Source organism: Pelodiscus sinensis, chromosome 4 (genome assembly GCF_052426305.1).
Source record: "Pelodiscus sinensis isolate ZL-2025 chromosome 4, ASM5242630v1, whole genome shotgun sequence".
In the NCBI taxonomy this organism is placed as follows: Eukaryota; Metazoa; Chordata; order Testudines; family Trionychidae; genus Pelodiscus; species Pelodiscus sinensis.
Window position 1 is genome coordinate 83,376,222 of NC_143055.1, and position 23,898 is coordinate 83,400,119.

Sequence of the window (23,898 nt, forward strand, 5' to 3'; positions counted from 1 at the left end):
ATCGCAAAAACCTCTTCCACAAAAAGGATTGGAAGAAGATATTCAAATGAGTGCTCCATTTGCATTTCCTCTTCCGCAAAAAACCCGCAGTGTAGAAGTAGCCTCAGTTCCTAAAGTATAACTAATGGCTTTTACTCGAATACCTGGACTAATAAATCACTTCCCACTTAATATTTCTAATTTCACATACTATTTGTCTGCATGTATCTTTCTTGTATGTACAGATTCAGAGGATTACAACTTTTAAGATGATGTCACATGATGAAGATGTTTTATGTGAAGTATAAACTGGGCTTTTTCATATTCATGAACCACTTTTCATAAAGCAACGGGTGGTGGGCATGACAAATGTGCTGCATTTTTGAAAATGAGGCAGTTACCGTATATTCCGGCGTACAAGACGACCTCTGATGTTAAAAAACATCCCCCAAAAATCGGGGGTCGTCTTGTACACCGGATGCCCCCCCGCCGGCTTCCCCCGAGGCTTTCAAAGCCGCGGAGGGGCTCCGGCGGGGGGGCAGCCCATGCGCGCCTGGGATGCCCCCCCGCCGGCTTCCCCCGAGGCTTTCAAAGCCGCGGAGGGGCTCCGGCGGGGGGGCAGCCCATGCGCGCCTGGGATGCCCCCCCGCCGGCTTCCCCCGAGGCTTTCAAAGCCGCGGAGGGGCTCCGGCGGGGGGGCAGCCCATGCGCGCCTGGGATGCCCCCCCGCCGGCTTCCCCCGAGGCTTTCAAAGCCGCGGAGGGGCTCCGGCGGGGGCGCAGCCCAGGCGCGCCTGGGATGCCCCCCCGCCGGCTTCCCCCGAGGCTTTCAAAGCCGCGGAGGGGCTCCGGCGGGGGGGCAGCCCATGCGCGCCTGGGATGCCCCCCCGCCGGCTTCCCCCGAGGCTTTCAAAGCCGCGGAGGGGCTCCGGCGGGGGGGCAGCCCATGCGCGCCTGGGATGCCCCCCCGCCGGCTTCCCCCGAGGCTTTCAAAGCCGCGGAGGGGCTCCGGCGGGGGCGCAGCCCAGGCGCGCCTGGGATGCCCCCCCGCCGGCTTCCCCCGAGGCTTTCAAAGCCGCGGAGGGGCTCCGGCGGGGGGGCAGCCCATGCGCGCCTGGGATGCCCCCCCGCCGGCTTCCCCCGAGGCTTTCAAAGCCGCGGAGGGGCTCCGGCGGGGGCGCAGCCCAGGCGCGCCTGGGATGCCCCCCCGCCGGCTTCCCCCGAGGCTTTCAAAGCCGCGGAGGGGCTCCGGCGGGGGCGCAGCCCAGGCGCGCCTGGGATGCCCCCCGCCGGCTTCCCCCGAGGCTTTCAAAGCCGCGGAGGGGCTCCGGCGGGGGGGGGGGGGGGGGCGGCAGCCCAGGCGCTCCTGGCGGCTTTGCTCCCGGTGCCTCTGGTCTGCTGGGGACCATCTCCAGCAGACCAGGGACACCGGGAGCAAAGGAGGCGGAGGGGCGCTGGGGTATAAGATGAAACCCTATCTTTTAATTAAAAAGATAGGGGGTCGTCTTATACACCCAGTCGCCCTATACGCCGGAAAATACGGTATTAATGTTAAAATAGAATTTAGGAACCTAATTTTCAGAAATTAATTAATACAATCTTGGCAGGCATAAAATCACAGAATCATAGAAATATGGGACTGTATTGGATCTCAATGGGGCCAGTTCCTTGCACTGAGGCAGGACTAAGTATTATCTAGTTCTGATCTGTTCCTGACAGATGTTTGTTCTAATGCTTAACTACCTTGATAGTTAGGAAGTTTTCTTCAATGTTTAATCTAAATGTCCCTTGCTGCAACTTAAGTCCTTTACTTCTTGTCCTTTTATGTACTTGAACACTCTTACCCTGTCCCCTCTCAATCTTCTTTTTTCCATACTAACCACACCCTTCATTTTCAATGTATCTCATAGGTCATGTTTTCTAGACCTCTAAATATTTTTCTTGCTTTCCTCTGGGACTTCCTCCTATTTGTTCACACCTTTTCTGAAGCATGTTGCCCAGAACTGGACCCATAAATCCAGCTGAGGTCTTAAGAGTACTGAGTAAAGTGGAAGAATTGCTTTTTGTGTCTTGCTTATGACATTCCTGCAACTAAATATTTAACAATGAATTATTTATTGTATTTGTTTCATAGACTTGGACTATATAATACAACATAATTTTATATTTGCACTCAGACATTCAGTCGTTTAGTCATCTACTTCATCCAGTGCATTTAGAATGAAAGGGACTTAGGGTTAGTACTTTCAGTTTGACACAAGCAAATACCATTCTTTACAATGTTGCTTAAAATTAGATAAATTATAGTTGCTCATATTCTCTGATACAGTGGCATTATAATGATGGACTACTATACAAAGAATAAGTACTCTTTGTTTGTTATGCATTAGGATCTAAAATGAAAACCCCATTAGAATCATCATTCCATTTAAAAATAGTAGTTTGAGATTTTCTGTCATGTTAGTAATGGCCTAATCATAGGAAAATACTGATGCAGTGGTAATCTCAGATTCTTGAAGGAGACTGCTGCTGCCAGTGATATTTGAATGATATGACACCAAAGAAATAAGTGGGAAATAGATGAATTCAAATGACAGGATCTCACAAATGTTCAAATGGTTTAGAGAGCCATCGGAATGAGAAATGGTCTCCCAATCTTTTGCCGTGTCATCACACAGGTACTCCTGTGCTGTACAGTATGTAGGGCAGCTAGAAGTCATTCAAATACAGTAGGTCTGTGCAGTGAATTCAATTACATGTTTGTCTTAATGTAACAGAACAAAATTGCATATGGCCTGCACTGACTTGTGGTATTCTAGACTCAATTTACTTTGGGAAGCAAAACCATTTTTAGATCAGAATTTTACTAAGAATGCCTGCCAATTGCTCTATTATAATTCATTTAAGAGGAGAAGACTGCAATATCTTGTGACTGGAAGGCATAAGAAAAGAACAAAGGGTATAAACAGACTAAGCAAAGCATGCTTATTTATTAGCACACGCACAAAATTATTTTATGATAAAGCATGAACAGTGGTTGAACAGCAATAATTTTTCAAAATTATCTTTTAAGAGATGACCTTACTTTTACTTGAGCATTTTCAGGCACTCAAATAGCATCAGCACTTCTCCAGTTGTTTCTAGGAAACTTTATTGCCCTTCAAATCCCTGCTCATGAGTCAATTTATTTAGTTTGGCATTACTCTACTACTAACTTCAGTTCTGCCTGGCCTCCTGATCAATCCTGCACCATTTTCTGCTGTTCTTCCTTGGTGCTGAATGATTTTTACTAATTCATCTCTACTCCCCTCTTCTCCCAAAAGTTTTTAAAAATTAAATCTGTAATTTATTAGCTCTAATAATGTAAGAGCAATAAGACACCGTAGAGAATGAGGAAATATCTATTACTTTTATAGATATCAGGTGTTGCTTAGTTTACTTGGTCAGTTTTTTACTGATGCTTAGCTGGACTCAAAGGGTTAAGTCAGAGACAATGACTTTAATCCAATCACCATATTTTAAAGACCGTACACATGAATTCCTTGAAAGCTCCACCTCCAACTGAAGTCTCCCTGACAACACCAGGGGAGGGAAGGGGAAAAGATTGCAAGGGAGAGAAATAAACCAGCTCTGCTCAGAAAGCAAATGAAGGGGCTTAGAGAGAAATCAGGACAAGATGTTTAAACTGGATAAAACGTGGGCATCTGGAACACACAGAGAGCATACTACAGCAAAGTCTTTTGTCCCAATCTAGAAATGAAAGTAACTTGTAGTAGAACTCACTAAAGCTGGCAAAGAAAGATTAAGGTTTAAGTAAAGGGAAATAAGCGTATAGACCTTTTCTGTATTAACACTTTATGTGCTGCTTTTGCGTCAGTAAATAATGTTTTGTTTTGAAGGTGCTAGTGAGCCCCTTTAATCTTTTTGGTAGTCACAGATTCCTGGAGGAAAACTGTGTACAGGGCCAAAACTCAGATCTACTCTAGGGGAGGGAGGACTAATGGTTCTACCTGGAGAGATGTGAATATAGCAAAACTTGCTCCCCAAAGGGGTATATTTTAGAGATGCTAAAATGGATGTAAAATGCATCTCACTCTCTGACCACAACAGCCACACTGTATGCCAGTGTTTCCCAACCAGGATTCCACGGACCATCATTAGGGGTTCCATGAGAAATCGTAGAATAAATAACACTGGGTGGGGCCTGGAGCGTCTGTCATGCCCTTTGCCTCTTGCCCTGGCGCTCGGCTGACTTCTGTGCTACCACACGGGAGCAAGCAGTGCAAGAGGGCGGGGACTTCTGTGCTGCTCAGTCGGGCCACCACACAGGAGCAAGCAGCGCAAGAGGTGGGGACTTTGGCACAGCTCAGATGGCCTGCTGCGTGGAAGCAAGCAGCCATTTGGGCTCTGTGAATGAGAGGCAGGAGGAGGAGGAAGAGGAGAAAAAGAGAGAGTGAGGCAGGAGGAGCAGAAGAGACAGGAAAAATTCTCCAATTTTTTTCTTACAATGTAAGCTGACATATAAAACAGCTCTTTACAAATAAATTTTCTTAAAAAAAATTTAGCTGTCAACTTTTTCTGGCCAAGCAAACGTTTTCAGAGGTAGGGGTTCCTCAGGATATGAAAAATTATTTTAGGGGTTCCTCCCTGGGGAAAAAGGTTGGGAATCACCGCTGTATGCTTTAGTAACTGTTGATTGACACCTTGGTGCTTGCAGCTCTTACAGTGTGTTCGAGGCATGCGCGTTTTGCCTGCTAATGTACTGTACACAGTTCGGCTGATTGCTGTGTTAATTTAGAATTCAGCCAAATCATAAAATATAGAAACCATTCTTTCTGTATATTTTTTTAAATACAGGTTAAAACACTGTAGTCTGGACTTCTTTTGTCAGGCAACCTCTGTGGTCCAGCATCCCCATCCATGTCTCTGGCCTGGAGTGCTCACGGGGGGAAAAAATGGGCCCTGTGCTCAGCAACTCCTGCCCTACTCTCCCAGAGTTCTGCATATTCCTCATTTGCCATGTTCAAGCTCAGGGAATGGGAGATAACTGGGGGAAGAAGCAGGGTAACTGCAAAGCCCAGCAGCTGGTGGTGGCAAAAGGGCCAGCATTGACCTTCCCTGGTCCCTGGCAAATTCCCTGGTTAGGGTCCCCAGAGTGCCGGATAGAGAAGAACAACCTTTATTCTGTTTGTCCAGGGACTTTTCATGTCACATAAGCATATGTTGCTGTTCATTAGAACTCTCAAGTGACTGATTAGCTGGGTTAGTGTAATTTGTAATGTTGGTCCATTTCATGATCTCAGAAGCATGATTTCTCCTTATGCCTCACTACATTTGCAAGCTGTCAGCCATGTCATGCCTTACTGTTTAATTATGAAGGTTAAATAACCACTTCCCAGCAATAGTGGAAAGAGAGGTCAACAATCACAGATTAAACACAAAAGAGCTCTCACAACTTGTCTTAATCCATCACAGGCAAGAAATTGCACAGCTCAAGAAGGCAATAACTTCATCTCCACACCACATAAAACATACACCTCCCTATCTTTAAAGTTCATCCTATTTGTTGTTCAACCTATCACATGCACTCCCAATTGAAAAGATTAAAACAGTTAAACCAGTTACCTAGTTAAAGTCAACACAACCATAGGGATGTGAACAAATGTTCAATTTGTCAGTGTCTATTGCAGGAGTAGAGTTGTAGCTATAATTTGATTGTAATATGTGGAAGTGATAGTTTAGCTCCAGAGCCTAAGCAGATTTTTATGATCATTTAGTAACCCACATGACTTCTAAACTTTTCTTGTATTTTCATTTCTCTAGAATGATGTATTATTTGATAATATGCATCTATTTTATAGAATTTAAGTGTCCATTCATTTTAATGGAATTTGTTAAAATATCCATTCTAAAGCATATATTAGAACAGATTAGATCAAATTTATTTTCCCCTTGCCATAGTCTGAAAGTCCTTTTTCTTCCTCTGCTTTCCTAAAATCTTGTAATATTTAAAAAAAAACAGAGGATGTAACACATCAATGTTGGCAACATATAATCTGTAGCTAAAATATAGACTTTTGTGAGAAGATGTGTTTCTATTGAAATTGGAAATTTATGGAGATTGTGACCACAACTGAGGATAGTCAAAATAATGAGGAATCTGGTGGCATCTTAAAGACTAACATGTATTTGGAGACAAGCTTTCATAGGCTAGAACCCACAACTGATGAAATGGGTTTCAGGCCATGAAAGCTTATGCCCAAATAAACGTATTAGTCTTTAAGGTACCATGGGATTCCTTGTTATTTTTTCTGAAACAGACTAACCCAGCTACCCATCTCATACTTGAGAATAGTCAGGAATTCAGTATAAGCATAGCATTGACATTTGAATACGAGTCAGTTTTTTGAAGCAGTTGTGAAACAGTTTGTAGTACTGATTAGATAGACCCTGACAAGAAAATTAGGGGGCCCGGATTCCTGTTCCTCATATACAGGTTGCTGAGAAATTCTTTCCTTAATATGATAGAAATGTAGCTGTGTTAGTCTGGTGTAGTCCTGTTTTTCCTTAATATGAGTCTGAGCAAACTTAACTTGCATATGAAATTGGGAAAGAAGTAGTATCAGACTTTCATTTTATTATGTACAGGCAGTCCCCGGGTTACATGGATCCGACTTACATCGGATCCCTACTTACAAACGGGGTGAGGCAACCCCGCACTAGCTGCTTCCCCCCAGCAGACCAGGGAGACGTGAAGCTAGCGCTCTTCTCCCCCCCCCCTCCCCCCCCCCAAGCAGACCAGGGAGACGCGGAGCAGCTTTTCTCAGCAGACACCTCAGCTTGAGAATAAAGGACTGAGGGAAGTGAGGTGTGGGAGAATAAAACTGAGCTCGGGAGAAATGTTTGGCTAGAGTTTCCCCTACAATATATACCAGTTCCGACTTACATACAAATTCAACTTAAGAACAAACCTACAGTCCCTATCTTGTACATAACCCGGGGACTGCCTGTACTTCGCTCATTCCTGCATTGCACCCTCTGTGGGATGCAAGAAGGGATGGAATATGCCCTTAGCCATTGTGTCCTATGTCAAAGGCAGGAATGCCTGCTGCAGTTGCACGTGTTGAGATCAGTTGCCCCCTTCATCAAAGAAACCTGAGAGACCATTGCTAGCGGGTTGGAAAGAGGAAAACTTTAAACAGTGAGCTTTTATGGGCACAAACCACTTCTTCAGGTGAATGGAGTGGTGTCCACAAAAGCTCATGATACCATCTTTATTTTTTGTTAGTCTCTATGGGGCTGCAAGACTATTTGTTGTTTACGTTTTTTTCAGTGAAAGGATAGTTATTTAATATTCCTTTTTATCCTTCAAAGTGTGTGTGTTTCTATAGGTGTTTACTGTAAACACTTCACTGCATAAAAAATTATTAATTTCCTCATGGGGACTTCTGAGGTGCTCTCAACATATTTCAGTGCTTGGGAAACATTGATGAATTTTTCACAATATTCCTGTGAGATTAGGGAGTATCATTTCCCCCTTTTTCCAGATGGTGACCTGAGCCACAGAGGGATCAAGATCAAAATTGTCAAATGTCTCCAATAATTTTGAGTGCCCTACTTGAGATTCTAAGGGCTTATTTGTCATTTTTATAGTATTTTATATGCATTCAAAGCATAGCAACTAATCACCTTCAGCTACAGTGATGGAAAGAGGCAGACTTGGGTTTCAGAGGTCAGCTGTCTCATATTAGATTCACAGTAAATGAGAAATACTTTAGTGACTGAACACTTTGGTTTGTGTGACTTACCAGGCATCATACAGGAACTACGACGGAGGCAAGGATGAACTCCAGTTTTTCATAGTGGTATGCAGCTTCTTAATGAGACACTGCATTCTCTGCCTCATTCAATACACAACTTCCAGTTTCAGCAACAAGAGGCAGAAGTTCTATTGAAAATAGCATAATTAACAACAGAAGTCTGATTTATCCTCAGAGCAGGCCCATCTTGTGTGCTGAATAAGGCAGGAATCCCATGGAAAACATAATATGTAAAGCTCAATGTGCATGTATAAGGGGGGGAAGGAGGCATTAAGGTTGGATAGGCAACCTTTATTATATTTCCTAACATTCGAGTTCTTGAATTTAAAACATTCAGTTTCTTTCAGCATAAGTTTCAAAATTTAAGTTGTGGTGTTTTAAAAAAAACAAATTGAAAAACACAGAAATTCTATCATATTGAACCAAACAGACCCCTAAAGTGGGTTACCAGCAGGCTTTAGGTCTCCAGATATCCCTCAATCACTTGAGCAAATTGTGTAACTGATAGTAGTAGTAGGTTGTTTCTCTGTGAGTCCTGCCACAGTAGGGAGAATGTAGGGACCCAACCACTGCTGCTGCCCTGCATAAGCCCCCTCCTAATCCCCAGGGCTGTGTCCCTTGGGGAATGGGGTTCTGTGTAGAGAGAGAGAAGGCGAGGTGGTGGCAGAAAGGAGTGGGGCTTAGGGTTGCCAGATGGTTTCATCGAAAATACTGGACCTCCTCTCCTCCCCCCCCCCCCCCCAAAAGGCACCAGGAAAATTTTGTTGAGTATAAAAAAAAAAAAATGCTGGTTCACCGAAATGCAGTTGTGTCCCCTGCCACTTCCCCCCTCACCCCCATCACATGTCCATTGGGTGCCAAGCCGTGAAAAGCAGAAAATACAGGACATTTTGTATGTCTGGTATTTTCTCAATTTCTTTTCTCAATTTCTTTACTGGACAGAAGGTTCAATACCGGACACCTGGCAATCCCTAGTGGGGCTTGGACATGGGTTTCGACACACCCCCTTGGGCTGCCAGGTCTCCCAAGCCAGATTGTGAAAATGCTTCAACCCATAGATTGTCTGTGGACCAGGAGATTGAGACCACTGCTCTATATAGAACAGGGTAAAATACAGTCTTCCTGTATGCTGCTTGAAAAAGCTGGCTGTAGGGCCCTGATTGTCTGAACAGCTGCGAGCCTTGGGGAAGAGGCTTTGCACATTGTCCCTTCTTCCAGCCTAATCTGGTTTCCAGGCAGTGGGAGTTTCCTGTTTGAAGAACAAGCAGTGCGTGATGTACCCCTTATCCACTAATTCAGGCTTGCAAGTGTTCACAGATGCACATATGGCTCCACGGGCAGCTGTTCTGAGTGGCCTGCTAGGGCATGGCAGGTAGGAAGCCTGTCTGTGGAATCTGCTGGGATGTTGGCCAACAGTCGCCCAAGTAAGCATCTCCCAGCAAGAGCCTGCCTCTAGCACCCCAGCTCCTCCTTCATACTTCTATGCCCCTACCCCATATCACCCAAACCTTTTGCCCTTCCTCCTGCACCCATATGACCCCATTCCCTACCCCAGGTCTCAACCCCCTCTTGTCTTAGGTCACAAACCAAGCTCCTGCACACTCTTCTGCACCCCATTCCAGGTCAGAAGCCTCTTTCACACAAACTTCCAACACTCCCTTGCACATTCCAATCCCTTACCTCAAGCTCCCTTCTGCACCCACCCTCCATCCCAGATCCCATTCCTCCTCCATAAATACCATGGAAGAGTACAGCCCTTGACCACTTACCAAATTCTTGGAGTGCCCCCCCCCCCCATCAAAATGTATTGCCCACCTCCGCTATGGACTAAGCACTGGAAGAGTCTTTGCCTGGTGGCTTTCACAGCTGGTCACTGGCAGGAGATGAACGGTGAGATCCAGGACTCCTAGGCTGTGGAAAGGTGTGTGCCATAGCAGTTTTAGATCTTGCTGACTTTTCCTACCCAAACATGGCTGTCCTCTGTTTGTGTCCAACCCACCCTCTCCTCTTCTGTCTGCCTGCAACCAATGACTCCTGCCCCTGCAGTTCCTACTCTTCCTCAACTCCTGCCCCCCTCGCTGATCACTTCCCATCTCCTACTACCCTCTCACTTTCTGTTTCTAGCCATCTCAATACACCCATCCCCCCCGGAACTGCCCCTACCAACTTTCCTCCTACCCCCTGGGCTCTTGCTTCTTTCCTGTTCACCTGCGACCTGAGCTCCTGACCATCAGTTGTTCCTGCCTTCTTTCCATATACACTTCTATCTCCCTTTCACTCCCCTTTCATTGTTCTGTCCAGGTTCCCGCTCCTGTTCCTGTCCCTCTCCTTCTACGTTCCTCCTCCAGCATCTGTTGTTCTTCCCTGCTCTCTAGATCCCTCAACCCATGTTTCCTCCTATATTCTCCCTCACTCCTCTCATTTGTAATTAGGTAGCATCCTCTTTCTCGTGGTTTCCTGACTACCAATATTGAGAACACAGAAGAGAATCTCACCATGTGCCACAGCATAATTTGACGATTATAGGGAAAGTTCTTTTCAATTCCTGTAACCCTTAGCTGGAGCATGCTCTGTGCAGAAGGAATAGGCAGAGAGAATTTAGTTCTAAGAAACCCTTACAAACAGGTGCAAACTGAGATTTTTTTCAGAGCTTGCAACTTGGCCAAATTTGAGCAAAGTTCACGGAGAGACAAAAAGTAATATTTTTGACACTACATTTTAAGTTTCTGCTCCAAAGCATGGAGGTGCTAGTGCTTCTCAGCAAAGCAGTTTGAAGAATTATTTTCCCTATGGGCAAACCTATATATTTTCCCCTACTCTCATTCTCAGAAATGGCTGAACTGTTTTAGCTGATACTTAAAATTCACCCTGAGGCAGACATCTGGTATGGAAAATTTCAGACTAACTGCTAAAGTTGGCAAAGTTGTAAGCAACTGAAAACAAGGTTTTATAATGGAAAGTATTGGTGCAACCTTAACTATAGGTAGTGCCATCACTTCCACTGTTAATGTTCTGCTTTTGATAGAGTTCATACGGTCTGCAATATGACATGTAAATTACTATTCCATTCATTTTGACATGCACTGTAGAAAATAAAAAATACTTTAGATATTGCAAGTCATGAAAGTGATGATTGACCATGCAGTCATTTTATCTTCTGCCAGAAACTTAAAAAATGTATTGCAAAAGGTCCATAATATAAAATCAAAATTATTGATACTCTGAAAGTGAGAACTGTTGACTTTATGCCAATTCTTACTTCATTCCCATAAATCTAGTACTCACCCTTTTACACAGAATTCTGTTTCAGGTAAATGCAGATATATCAGGAATACCGAGAAATTAAAACACATTGCTAGCCTAAAAATAGCCAAGCTCAGCATACCTTTCAGATTTGCATGTGCAATATAATTTAGTAATACAGTGCTGACCTTTGATAAGCACTTCAGATTTCTATCCTTTGTTGAAAATGAGACTCTTTCTATAGTAAGTCTCATATTACTCGCTGGAAATTGCTGTCATTGCTTTCTGAGCTTCCTTCTTTCAACACCTCTGTATTTATTTTCTTTGATCTTGGAAGTCTAAAACTTGCTCATGTATAATACCAAAAGTAAATCTCAGAAACTAATTCACAAGCAGAAACTTGCTTAAGAATGAAAGCATCTTTCATTGGAGTTAACTGAACTCAAAATTATGTTTTATGACTTTTATGAAAAGTCTGAACCTTTAAACTTCTCTTCCCTTCCCTTGGAATTGAACAGTTATGGAATCCAACCAATCCCATGTTATCATATAAACATTAATTACAATCATCTTGCCTGATATATATCACCTACAGTGGAAATCATTGTTAAATCATCTAGTCAATCCCTGCCAATGCAAGATTGATTGCTGCTGTACATATTTAGTGCTTTCTCAAGTTTTGGGTACTGAACCTATAAAAACTGACTAACCGGTATGTGCTTAATGTTACGTACTCCCATTGGTTCCACTGATACCAATGAGACAACTTGTGAAGTTAAGAATGTGCACAGGTCTATCCAGGGTCAGGCTGTAGTTTTAAATGTCTCAAGCAATGGAACTTCTACCTTTTCCCTTGAGCGACTATTACATGGTTGCTGTCAGGAAATTTTCTTCAATGGCCTAACATTTTCCTGTCTTAATTGTATCCTATTACTCATAGTTAAACCTTCATTCACCTCTTTTAAATAATACACACATGCTTAAAATTAGACATATGTTTAAGAAGCCTTCTGAATTCAAGCCTTGGCATCTTGCAAGTATACCTAGGCTTTATATCCACTTTTGTTGTCATTTATGGCATATCTGCACATTCAGTGCTGGCATAAAAAAGCCATCTCTGAGATTGGCAGAAGCTATGTTGGTAGGAGAATCTCACCGACAAACCACTGTCCACACCACTGCTTATGTCAGTGCAACTTATGTTTTAGGGGGGTGTTTAATTCACACACCTGAGCGACATAAGTTCTGTGGATATAAGCTGTAGCATAGCCAAACTGTACACAGATAAAGCCAGGGGAAGTAGAACATAAGAGGGTGGGGGCACTAGCATCCCACAGTGGAAATATTGGAGGAGGAGGGTTGATGTATGTTTTCAACTTGTGCCCATATCTCATGGAGGCAAGAGTGGGACCCAGGAAGGGGAGAAAGGGCTAGAGCAGTTGCCACAGTGCACAAGATCAGGTCTGGGGAATAGGTAGGAATAGCACTCCTGTCCTAGCCACCATGGCTTCTGGAATAATGGCAAGAGAATATGAGCCAGCTGGCAGGGCGCCCGCACCTGGGTGGGGGATAGATGAGTGTTGGAGCTCAAGGCGCCAGTCACCGAGGAGTTGGGTAGAGCACAAGATACCACCCACTGAGGAACAACTGTAGGGATTGTGGGAGTGTCCCTTCCCATCCTGGAGCTGGCTGCCCTCCTCACCTGAGGCTCAGTAGCTCCCATTGTTCCTTTGCCATCCTCTCTTGCCCCATAGCTTCCTCCCCTCCTGTATAAATCAATTCTTGTAACCTTCCTTTGTAAATCACTGCCTCCTGCTAATTACTTCTGTTTCACTTCTCTGAACCCCCTCCAATTTGTTTATAACTTTCCCATAATGAAAGTGCCTGAACATAATGTAGCAATTCAGGTGTGTTTTCAATAGGGCTGCACAGAGAGAGAACTATTATGCCATCCTGCTCTACATCATAATGGCTCTGCATGTGCAGACCAAAATGTCATTGACAGTTTGTGCTATCATCTTGCACTGAATTATTAAGGCTAATTTGTCCTCTTATCCCTAGGTTACCTCCAGCATTACTGCTTTCCAAGTTTCCCTTTATTATTAACATTTTTGTGGATTATTCCCTGATGCATTTTCTTGCATTTTTTTAAACTTGAACTTCCATTTGATTTTTTTCTTCCCATTTTCTGACTTCTGCAGATCCTTTCATGCAATTTCCCTGTCCACAATAGTGTTTGCAACTCCTCTTCCTGCTTTGAGTGCTAATGAAGATAGTTAATAATACCAAACCCCCTCCCCAAACCCAGCAGTGTCTGGGTTACCCCACTAGACATATCCCTTTAACCTGGTAAATCCCCAGTGACAAATTCTCTGCCGTCATCTTATCTCTGATAAGTTAATGTGACGTTACTATAAAAATTCTCACTTAGGGGACTGACATGCAGCAGGTAAATCTTGCCCCAGTAGACACATAATAAATATGAACTTAAGTGTAATGATTTTTTCCCTATGAGTGAGAGTAGCTCTGGGGAATAAACTGAGCATAGTAGTTCATCAGTGAATGAATAAAATAGGCTTCATGTCTATAGGCACTTCAGATTTCTCGTTGTTACCTCTCTAATCCCCACCCTTAAAACTCTGTCTTAAGCAGGGCCGGCTTTAGGCCGATTCGCCCGATTTCCCCCGAATCAGCCCCCGCGCCCTAAAGCCGGAAATGTGCTGGTGTGGTGGGTGCACTGTGGGAGGGGGCGTTGGCCCTGGAGGAGGAGCATGGCGGCCTTTTTTTTTTTTTTTTTTTTTTTTTTGTCTTAGCAAAAAATCCTGGCTGCCGGGACCCCGTTGAAACTGTTCGAATTGGGCCCCACGCTTCCTAAAGCTGGCCCTAGTCTTAAGGAACTGTCTGTGTAGTTCAATACAATCAGTGTTAAATCCATCTTCTACCTCCTTGCTCATCGAGGCACTCTTGGCCGCACAACTAGTACAACTGTGCTATGCCAGGTATGAGGCTGGCTATTGTAGGGTCACTGCCCGCAAATACTATTTATTCTACAAAGTGGATTTTTAGACTTCAGGGCCTGATTATCCTTTTGCCTTATGTAGTCATTTAAACATGTACAAAATGAGTATAAATAGATTAGTATCTTATCCTGGAGAGTTTTACACCCACTTTGTACAGCTATAAGTGCCCGCGAAAGCTCATGATACCATCTACATGTTTTGTTAGTTTTTAAGGTGCTACTAGACTATTTGTTGTGTTTTAAGTTTTCCTGTTACAGACTAACTCGGCTACCCCTCTGAAGCCTTTAAGCAAGGAGGCACGTTCATCTCTCTAGTGCCAATGGTGCTGATGCTGGGACACTAGAGGGACATTTTTCGGGTGTAGTGGGGACTGGTGTTGACCATGACAGAGGCTAAGAAAGCACCGAGGGCTTTCTTGAATTGTGCCCCTATTTCAGTGGCCCCTGAGGCCTTGCCAGGTATGCAGAATTGCAGGAAGATTGATCTGGCTTTAAGACATTCCCTCTTGCCTCTGCTCTGTATACACCAACCTGCCTCCAGTTTGCCCAGATTCACATGCCTATTCTACTGCTGACATATCCTGGGAAGCATCTTCCTCCTTAGAGAGCTGCAGAGCTGATGAAGCCAGCTCTAAATCCAGGCATAGTGGTTTCCTGGAATAGCCGTATTCCCAAGAGTGACTTTATGCCTGTCCTAGAAACTCTTCATACTATTCTGCCAAACATGAAAGGGCTATAGTGACAGGATGAATCAGGCTTACAGTGTTTTTTTGCATTCATCTTTTCATTTGTATTTTTAAAAAGTTTACTTCACTTGCATCCATTTAATGTCTATAACTGAATTATTCTAATTTGTTCTTTTATGGTAACTAACTAATAATCACTCTCACTATTAAAAACATAATAATAATGATTTCCACATAATTTCTTAATTATTTTTGAATGTTGGTTTTGGCTATATGCCAATTATAGCATCATCACACCGCTTCAGAGTGCAAATTAGTGGGACTGGACTAATAAGTTGTATGAAACACAGTGTCATGTTTCATTATAATTCACTTACCAAAGTAGAAAAACCTTTTAGTACATAAAGTTCATCAACTTTTCAGTTTGTTTGATCTAATCTTTATGTATTTTCAGATGCAAATGTGCCTTTCAGGGAAGTGTTTAATACAGCTGTTTACCAGTTTCAGAGTTACTTATAAAACAGCAAGACTAAATCATACTTCATAGGTACTCCAAATATTTTAGAGAAAATGTAGGGTCTGATTGTTGATTCATTTTCAAAGCTATGAGTCTTGAGTATCTCAGTTACTGTGGTGTGAAACTGGTATACTTACAAAACAATCAATTTTCTTTGCAACTTTCCTTTAATTCTTATTGTTTTTGGGGGGACAGATGGTCCAACTTTTTCCCCATCTTATTTATAAAATATGTTGGATGCTAATGGAATCCTGTCTTTAATCTTCATCCCTTTTCATAGCTGTCAAATGTTTTATAGATACCAGCAGCATTGCTTACCATCTGTAATATCTGAGAATAGATTTAGATGGCTGGGAAAAATTGTGAGATAGAAAGACATTGTTGACTGGCACAATTCTCCAAATACTCCCTATCTGTCAAAGTGTTTAAATACTCCATTTGCTTTTATAGGACTACTCACAGTTGTAATTCTAGATCTGGTAGTGTGTAAATACAGGGCAGACTCTGATGATGTTTAATTCATATCTGATTTTAATAAGAAAATTGCTTAAAATTGCCCCAGAGCATTTTCATACTAGTCATACTCTCCTCTTAGGCCTTCATGTGTTGAATTCTTTTTACCTTAATTCTTGGAAGAACCTGTTTTCATACAATAGGGCTTTTAATAACAAAACTGAAATAAAATTATAAAAATCACCGATGTTTCTCTTTGAGACAATAAATTGGAAAAAAAACTTTTTTATAAATGAGAATATTAAGGATGGACATCAGTTTCTTCAGATGACATTCTCTTTGTCTCTGGAGTGAGTGTTATCTATAAACAACAGTGTTTAACTGAAATTGATCCTTTGGTTTAACTAAACAAAACAAATTTTGAAAAAGTTGTCAGTTAAACACCATGATTTCTGATAGTAAAATGAAATAAATGTTTTATGCCATGGCAATACTATAGTTGTGCTTTGAGAAGACACTTCTGTTCCAAGTCCCTACTTTCTAGTGTTTTGTTAAACTGTTACAATAATTTGTGCTCATGCTTGTTATTACATACATACATACATACATAGATGAATTTTTGTGGTGGGAGGGAGAAATTTGCTAAAATTACATCTTGCAATTTGAATTATGTCTGCAAGGAAATCGGTTCTAAAGCCATTAAAAAATTAAGATGGCTGCTTTAGCTTAAAAGCTGTTTGGTTTTAAAACTTCATACTTGCTAACAACTTAGGGAAGGCTTCTATAAACCCTTTCCTGTGAGAGTAAAATTACTCATGAGTGACCCGTGAGAGAGGTTTATAGTGCTGAATGAGGACAAATTACTTTAACATGACTGAAGCAATCTATTTTGGGAACAATGAGTTTATAGTTATTTGAAAATTGCACATGGGACATGTGCAGTTCAGTACTTTCATTCAGTGTTAATCACTCTGAACCTGGTCATTTGATTGTGCCATACATTGTTTTTCCTTTCTCTTTTTGCTTTAATTATTAGTATCTCTGAGAGACATTATCATGAAGTTCAATGAAAAATCTTCAGTAAAGAAAATAAACACCCAGAATTCAGGCAATTCAAAATTGTGGTTGTCAGTAGCTGCTTGGGAAAAGCATTATGCTAATGTTAAATATAAATATTTCTTTCCCCTTTCCTGTACCACAGCTTAACTCTCTGGTGGGGCATAAACCAGGCTTTAGTCTTCACAGGACTTTCATTCAGAGAGAGAAAGACTACAGAGATATCTCTCTGAAAAAAGAAAAGTTATAGGGCTTCTAAAGGATAAATATTTACTAAATCCATATCGGTAGACATGCAAAAAACTTTACTTGTAACCCACAAAAAATCTATAAATATTGTCTGTTACTTTGTAAAGATAACACTGTCAGGCAGGGTTTCCCACCTTGTTACTATCACAAGTTCAATGAAAATATAAACTAGGTATATACATACACTCCTGCAAGGCATGACTCAGTCTCTGAGACTGGGAACTGACTGGTTTTCCTTCTTTAAGGAGCTGGCATTCCCTACACAGGGTTTGGACATCCTTCAATAAACTTCCCTTGAGTCTTTGCAGTCTCAATCAGCAATTTGTCTCACCAGCTACAAGTTCTAAATTTTCTTCATCAGTGGGGTGAAGGGATTTTCAGTCTTAATCCAACAAAACAGCAAAGCCCTGGAATGCAATACTTACAGGAGACGCATTCAGTCCTTGGATTGTCCCCCTCTGCTGAGTGCTTAAGTCTGGTTTCCATTCCTACTCTTTAAAGTTCTCCTTCTCCCTGTAGATTCTGACAGGCTGCTTGCTCAGAATGGGAAATCTCCCAAGTGGCTTCAAACAACTAATGAGCACACCTAGTGCCCATCACACCCAATTTCTAGATGATTCTGGCCCATCTGGCAAAGTCACTCTGCCCAGCTCTGACAAGTGTGTAGTCACAAAGGGTATGTCTACACTACCACCCTAGTTCGAGCTAGGGTGGTAATGTAGGCAACCGGAGTTGCAAATGAAGCCCGGGATTTGAATTTCATTTGCATAAAGCCGGGCGCCGCCATTTTTAAATGTCTGCTAGTGCGGGCTCCGTGCCGAACTACCGCGTGTAGCCGCTGAATTCTGTGGGCAGAGCAGCAAGACTGAAAGTTCTGCAGCAGCCTCAGATTAATTTTTAATTGAGGTTTTTACTAATTAAATATGTAAATGAATAATACAATTAGTGTAGTATTCTTTAAGCTAACTTTTAAGCGTGCCATGGAATTTTATATTAAATATGTATCTGATATCTTCAGATTTCTCTCCTTCTATAACGCACGAGTCATGTGATTAAACAAGAAATGACATTCCTAATATTAAGTTTAAAAAAAAGTCATCCTGAAGAAGTAAAAGATAAACATGAGCCCCCTATTTGAAAAACTTTCTGTGGGTTATATTCAACTATTTGATTGCCTAATATTAATTAGGTATTCAACAGTTCTGTTTTCTGAATCTCAAGAGACAGAGTTTTTTTTTTAAGTTTCCGATTATCATTAATGGATTACCTGTAATGTTTAAAGAAAATTATTTGCTATTTATGAGGTTCCCAGATGAATATATTTGCCAAAGCATTTATTGATAGTATTTTAAGTTATTGCTGCCATCATGAATTTATCATACTCCCACTTTGAGCCTTAGCACAATGGGATATACAAGCAGCTAAAAGGCAGTACCGGTATTGCCCCTCCAGCCTTGCTGTGTCTGCTCCAGCTGGAGAGGTGAGTTAAAAGGAGATCAGAAGCCCATGCAAAGGGGAGGTGGACAGGTTGCAGAAAGAGGAAACTTATCTAGGAAGCAAGACAGAAGGTTGACCCTGACAGATGCTCTCAGAGCCTGTAAAGCCCATTGGCAGTGCCTTCTCCAGTTGCCATCAGAAAGTCCTGTAGGACCCGGCTCATTTAAACTCTTTGTTAAGTAATTAACTTTTTAGACTGTTGGAGCCAGGGTCCAAATTGAAGGAGCATATAGCTATGAAGTAGCCCAGGGCAGAAGACTTAGGTTAGTTAGTGTGAGGGAATATGAATAGTGAAAAGAACTGAAGAAAAGATGCATCATGTAATAGAAGCAACACTAGAAAATAGACAAGAACAGAAGTAGGAAAAATGTAAATCTGAACCATAGTAAATAAATTTGCTTTATAATATATTTAAATATATTTTAAATCTATGATTAATTTTTGTACATTTTGTAAATGAAGATGTTTTCTCTGCCTTAGCTATTGTACCCATACCCCATTCTATTTCATGATATAGATTGGCCTCACTATTGTTTATGAGGAAGTGGGAAACACAGCCGCCTCCTGCGTCAGCAGACATGTTGATCTGGAAATGATATGGTCACACCCCAAGGGAGTTATAAAGAATATAGGCCATATGAGGACTCCAGAATTAGTCTGAATCCTGGAAAAAACTAAAAGATCGCTATTTCTTTTTTAAAATTATGTACAATATATATGTATTATATGAATTCTGTGCTTTTTTTTCTTGTGGCATTTATAAGCATCATAAGCCTTCACCATTCATAAATGTCAGCATCTGGGAGCATTGTTTATTGCTTTATTATGGTCAGACTGGACTGGTTTAAACAGAACTGAGAAAGTTAATTATCAAATGTTTCAGTAAACTCTAACAATAAGTAACTAGTTATTGAAAGAGGGTGACTTACTGTAGATTCAATATTGTTATGCTGGGGGGGGGGGTGGAGGATTTGTGCATGCAATTGACTTTGGATTACAGAATTCAGAGGGACTGCCCTAATCTGTTTCCCAGGTTGTTCTAACCAGTTCAAGAGCAGTAAAACAAGGTTATGTAATTGACATGTGATGTAGCCTAAAATAGTGACTGCAAACATAGGCTGCTGTTGCTGGGCAGTTGTCAGCTGCTTAAAAAATTCTTTAACAGTACAATGAAAATGCAGTTCAGATTTAAATGGAGTCAGTGTAAGGTATTTGTATTCTTAATACCACAACAGTAGTGACTTTTCAAAAAAATGAAATTTTAAAGGAAATTGAAAATATACTTGATCATTTTGATTTGCATCAGCATGCCAATTATACATCATAAATCAAGATTTGTTGGACAAATGCAATTTGTTCCTTTCTAGAAAATGTGATATAACTTTTGTTAAACATGTCTTTTGGTATTACATATATGTTTAGCAATATATTATTTGTATAATAATTATTATATGATAGGATAAAAAAGATTGAGTGATACACTTTGCCAAACAAAATAAATTGAAAGGATTACAGTAATAACATTGATTTCAATAAGTATGTGGAGATTTCAGAGCTGTCTGTGATGAAAATTACATTTCATATAACTTGCTGATCACAAATGGGATCTGAGGTGGGCAAATTACATGATTTTTGTCTGCAGGAGGAAAACTCCTTCTGTAGAGTTATACTAGTGAGAATTGGAAGAATGGGGGAGGGGTGAGAGAATCCTGGGTAGGGGCAATTTTGAGAACCAGATTTTCTAGAAGTAAGTAGTCTCTCCTCTTCATTATGTCATTTTTTTCAGTGTGTTAAACATTTCATTCTGTTCCATTCACCTAGTTAAATAGTACTATACTTACTTTCAGAATTAATATGGAAACCAAAATCTGTGCAAAACTGAGAGAATAAGGCAGTACAGGAGATGGCAAGAGCTGCTTTTGTTTATTTAGTAAATAGTGCTAATTAATGGGAATGGGTGAAGCTTAATATAGAACTACATTCATTGAGCTCAGGACACTCTGGGTGCACCTACACTGCACTCATAGTGCAAAATAAGCTATGCAATTTGAGCTACGCTTATTTTGAATCAATTTCAAAATAGCTTATTTCAAAATTTGGTGCTATCTACACACCACTATTCTGAAATGTCCCTTACTTCTCGTGGAATGAGGTTTACAGGGATGTCAGAATAGTGAGCCCATTATATTTTGAAATAATGGAAGAGAGTTAGTTTCTGTCTGGGAGCATGGAGGAGACATACTAGGGAAAGGGGCTGGAATTTAGGGGCCCAGTCTCCCCCATCTCAAGGGGGGGGGCTGAGGCATCCTAGGCCTGGCCCTGTAACCAGATTACATCTGTGCTGTGCTATATCCTGGAGAAGCAATAAACTCCCTCTATTCTACTGGCTGGTGGAGTCTGTTCGTGCCATTACAGGGGTGCAGGAGACGGGAAAACCCCCAACGCGCCGTCACAGAAGTAAATTGGAAAAAGACGTGCAATTTACAAACCACAAATTACATTTCTTTTTCCCAATTTATTTTTATAGTGTAGACCTAGCCATTCTCTTCTGACCCCTCTTTTATCACATTACTAACCCCAGCATAGACTTCTTGATCACTTCATTTCTGTTACTGGACCAGACAAAGTTCCCCCCGCTGTTGGTTTGGAATTTATAGCCAATACAGATTCTGAAACTTTCCATGAATTTATTCTGACATTTGATCTGAGAGATCTACAACTTTAACAAGGAAGAAGTTTTTTTTTCCTACTGAGCTAGACAAAGCAAAAATCTTTTCCAATCAGTTTCAGTAAACTGAACATTCTTTGAACATTATAGAAATTTCCATTGAGACTATAGACAGCAGAAGTCCAGGAAAATAATTACATTCCTTGAATTTTCTTGCTCAGACTTTGAAAAAAGAAAATGTAATGCTACAGAAGGAGAACGAAAGCATGCAGAGAGAACAAATTGCAGGGCATGAGGATATCGGTTTAATTTTGTGCCATACAAAACCAAAAAAAAAAAAAATCTAGGAAATTCACAAGTCAGAAACTGTTCTCAACTCCCCCTGTCACACTTGAAGTATCACAGTGCATATTATACATGAATATGTACATCTCAGATTATCTAAACTTGAGAACTATAAACAAAGTAATTCTGACAGCTATACTTTTAATGTGACAACTCTGTTACATTCTTCTTAATAACTAACCGTGTGGTACCTATTTATCTTTTATGTTGAACAGTTAATTTTCCAGGCATTTTGGCTTAGCTATTTTAAGTGAAGCAAGGGTTACCTATGTACATATTCAATAATGGCATTTGCTAAAAATTACTTCTACCCTACTGCATTGCTATGTGGGAAATCCTAGAATACTAGGACTGAAAGGGACCTCAAGAGGTCATCGAGTCCAGTCTCCTGCCCTCATGGCAGGACCAATACTGTCTAGACCATCCCTGATAGACTTTATCCAACCTACTCTTAAATATCTCCAGAGATACAACCTCCCTAGGCAATTTATTCCCATGTCTAACCACTCTGACAGTGGAAAGAACTTTTTCCTAATGTCCAGCCTAAACCTCCCTTGCTGCAGTTTAAGCCCATTGCTTCTTGTTCTATCCTCAGAGGCTAGGAAGAACAAGTTTTCTCCCTCCTCCTTGACACCTTTTTAGATACCTGAAAACCACTATCATGTCCCTTCTCAGTCTTCTCTTTTCCAAGCTTAAACAAGCCTAATTCTTTCAGTCCTCTTTCATAGGCCAGTTTCTCTAGACCTTTAATCATTCTTGTTGCTCTTCTCTGGACCTTCTCCAGTTTCTCCACATCTTTCTTGAAATGTGGTGCCCAGAACTGGACATAATACTCCAATTGAGGCCTAATCAGCCCAGAGTGGAGCGGAAGAATGACTTCTCGTCTCTTGCTCACAACCCACCTGTTAATGCATCCTAGAATCATGTTTGCTTTTTTTTTTTCAAAAGTGTCACTCTGTTGACTCATATTTAGCTCAAATTTGATTCTTTTTCTGTTACTTCTGAATCCACTGTTGGCTGAATAAACTGGACAAAAAGAAAAGTTGAGTTAAGATAACCCTGGCAATGTTAATTTGTTTCTCGGAAGAGACATATGCTTTAAAGTTCTAGCTACCACAATTATGTCAATTTCCTTGAGAAAGTCTTTTGCTGAGATCATCAAAATAGTCCAGAGCCTGAAGGTATTCTGGAATTCTCACCATTGTATGAATCACTAGTACAGGAGTCAGCAGACCACAATCCATGGCCTGCATCTGGTCCATGAGATGTTTTAATCCAGTCTTCAATCTCCATCTAGGAAGCAGAGTCAAGGGCTTACCCTGCTCCACAGATATGTGCAGCACCTGAAAGCAGCAGCATGTCTTTCCTCTGGCTCCTGCACATAGGAGCAGCCAGAAGGCTCTAGTATGTGTGCAATCCCTGCCCCAAGTGCCAGCCCTGCAATTCCCATTGGCTGAGAACCACAGCCAATAGGAGCTGTGGGACAGTGCCTGAAGGTGGGACAGCATGCAGCGCTGTGTGGCAGTGCCTCTGCAGAGAAGCCAGAGGAAGTACTTGCTGGTGCTCCCTGGAACTGTTTGAGCTAAGCACTGCCCAGAGCCTGCACCAATAATCCCCCTCCCCTCTACCCGTGCTGTGATTCCCCTCCTGCTCTCAGTCCCAGCCCAGAGCAACCTCCTGTACCTCAAGTCCCTCATCTCTATCCACACTCTAAAGCTCACACCTCCAGCCAGAGCCTTCACCTCCTCCCTCACCCCAACCCCAATTTCATGAGCATTCATAGCCTGCCAAACAATTTCTATACCCTGATGTAGCTCTCAAGTCAAAAAGTTTGCCCAACTCTTGCTCTAGTAAATGTGACTCTTTTAAGTGGTTTCTTCCTATCCTGTTAATGACCGTCCTATTAGATGATGATTGGTCATAATGCTTTTGAGATGTCTAAGACATAGCTTAGAAGGAAACGACGTCCTTGAAAAAGTAAAACAAAAGGAAAAAATATGTAGCACTTTAAAGACTAACAAGATAGTTTATTAGGTGATGAGCGTTCGTGGGGCAGACCCACACACGAAAGCTCATCACCTAATAAACTATCTTGTTAGTCTTTAAAGTGCTACATATTTTTTCCTTTTGTTTTACCAAAATCAGACAAACACTGCTATCTCTCTATTACCTTGAAAAAGTGTAATTTCAGAATGAAACAGCCCATCTATAGCACTGAGGCAAATTCACAGTCTCCATTCTAATCTTCAACCTGATATAAGGAACTCAGCAAATCTACTTAAGAGACAACTTCTCTTCTAAGGATCATGACCTCTTATGTCAGCTTCTGTCTTCAGAAATCATGCAGCTGTCAAACATTTTACATGA

The 23,898-nt window shown here is 41.6% G+C and overlaps 1 protein-coding gene and 1 long non-coding RNA gene across 5 annotated transcripts in view; one reads left to right on the forward strand and one right to left on the reverse strand.

Annotated features, from left to right (window-relative positions):
- The window catches only part of NR3C2 (nuclear receptor subfamily 3 group C member 2), a 254,754-nt gene that overhangs the window by 163,269 nt on the left and 67,587 nt on the right, over nt 1-23,898 (forward strand). The window lies entirely within an intron of this gene.
- Nucleotides 8,909-13,104, reverse strand: LOC142829596 (uncharacterized). 2 transcript variants are annotated; one of them, XR_012904151.2, is made up of 3 exons: nt 12,744-13,104; nt 10,294-10,368; nt 8,909-9,047 (listed from the first exon to the last, which is right to left on the reverse strand). It is a non-coding gene; the product is annotated as an uncharacterized LOC142829596 (long non-coding RNA). The 2 variants fall into 2 exon arrangements; XR_016349453.1 differs by lacking the exon at nt 8,909-9,047 and adding an exon at nt 9,609-9,704.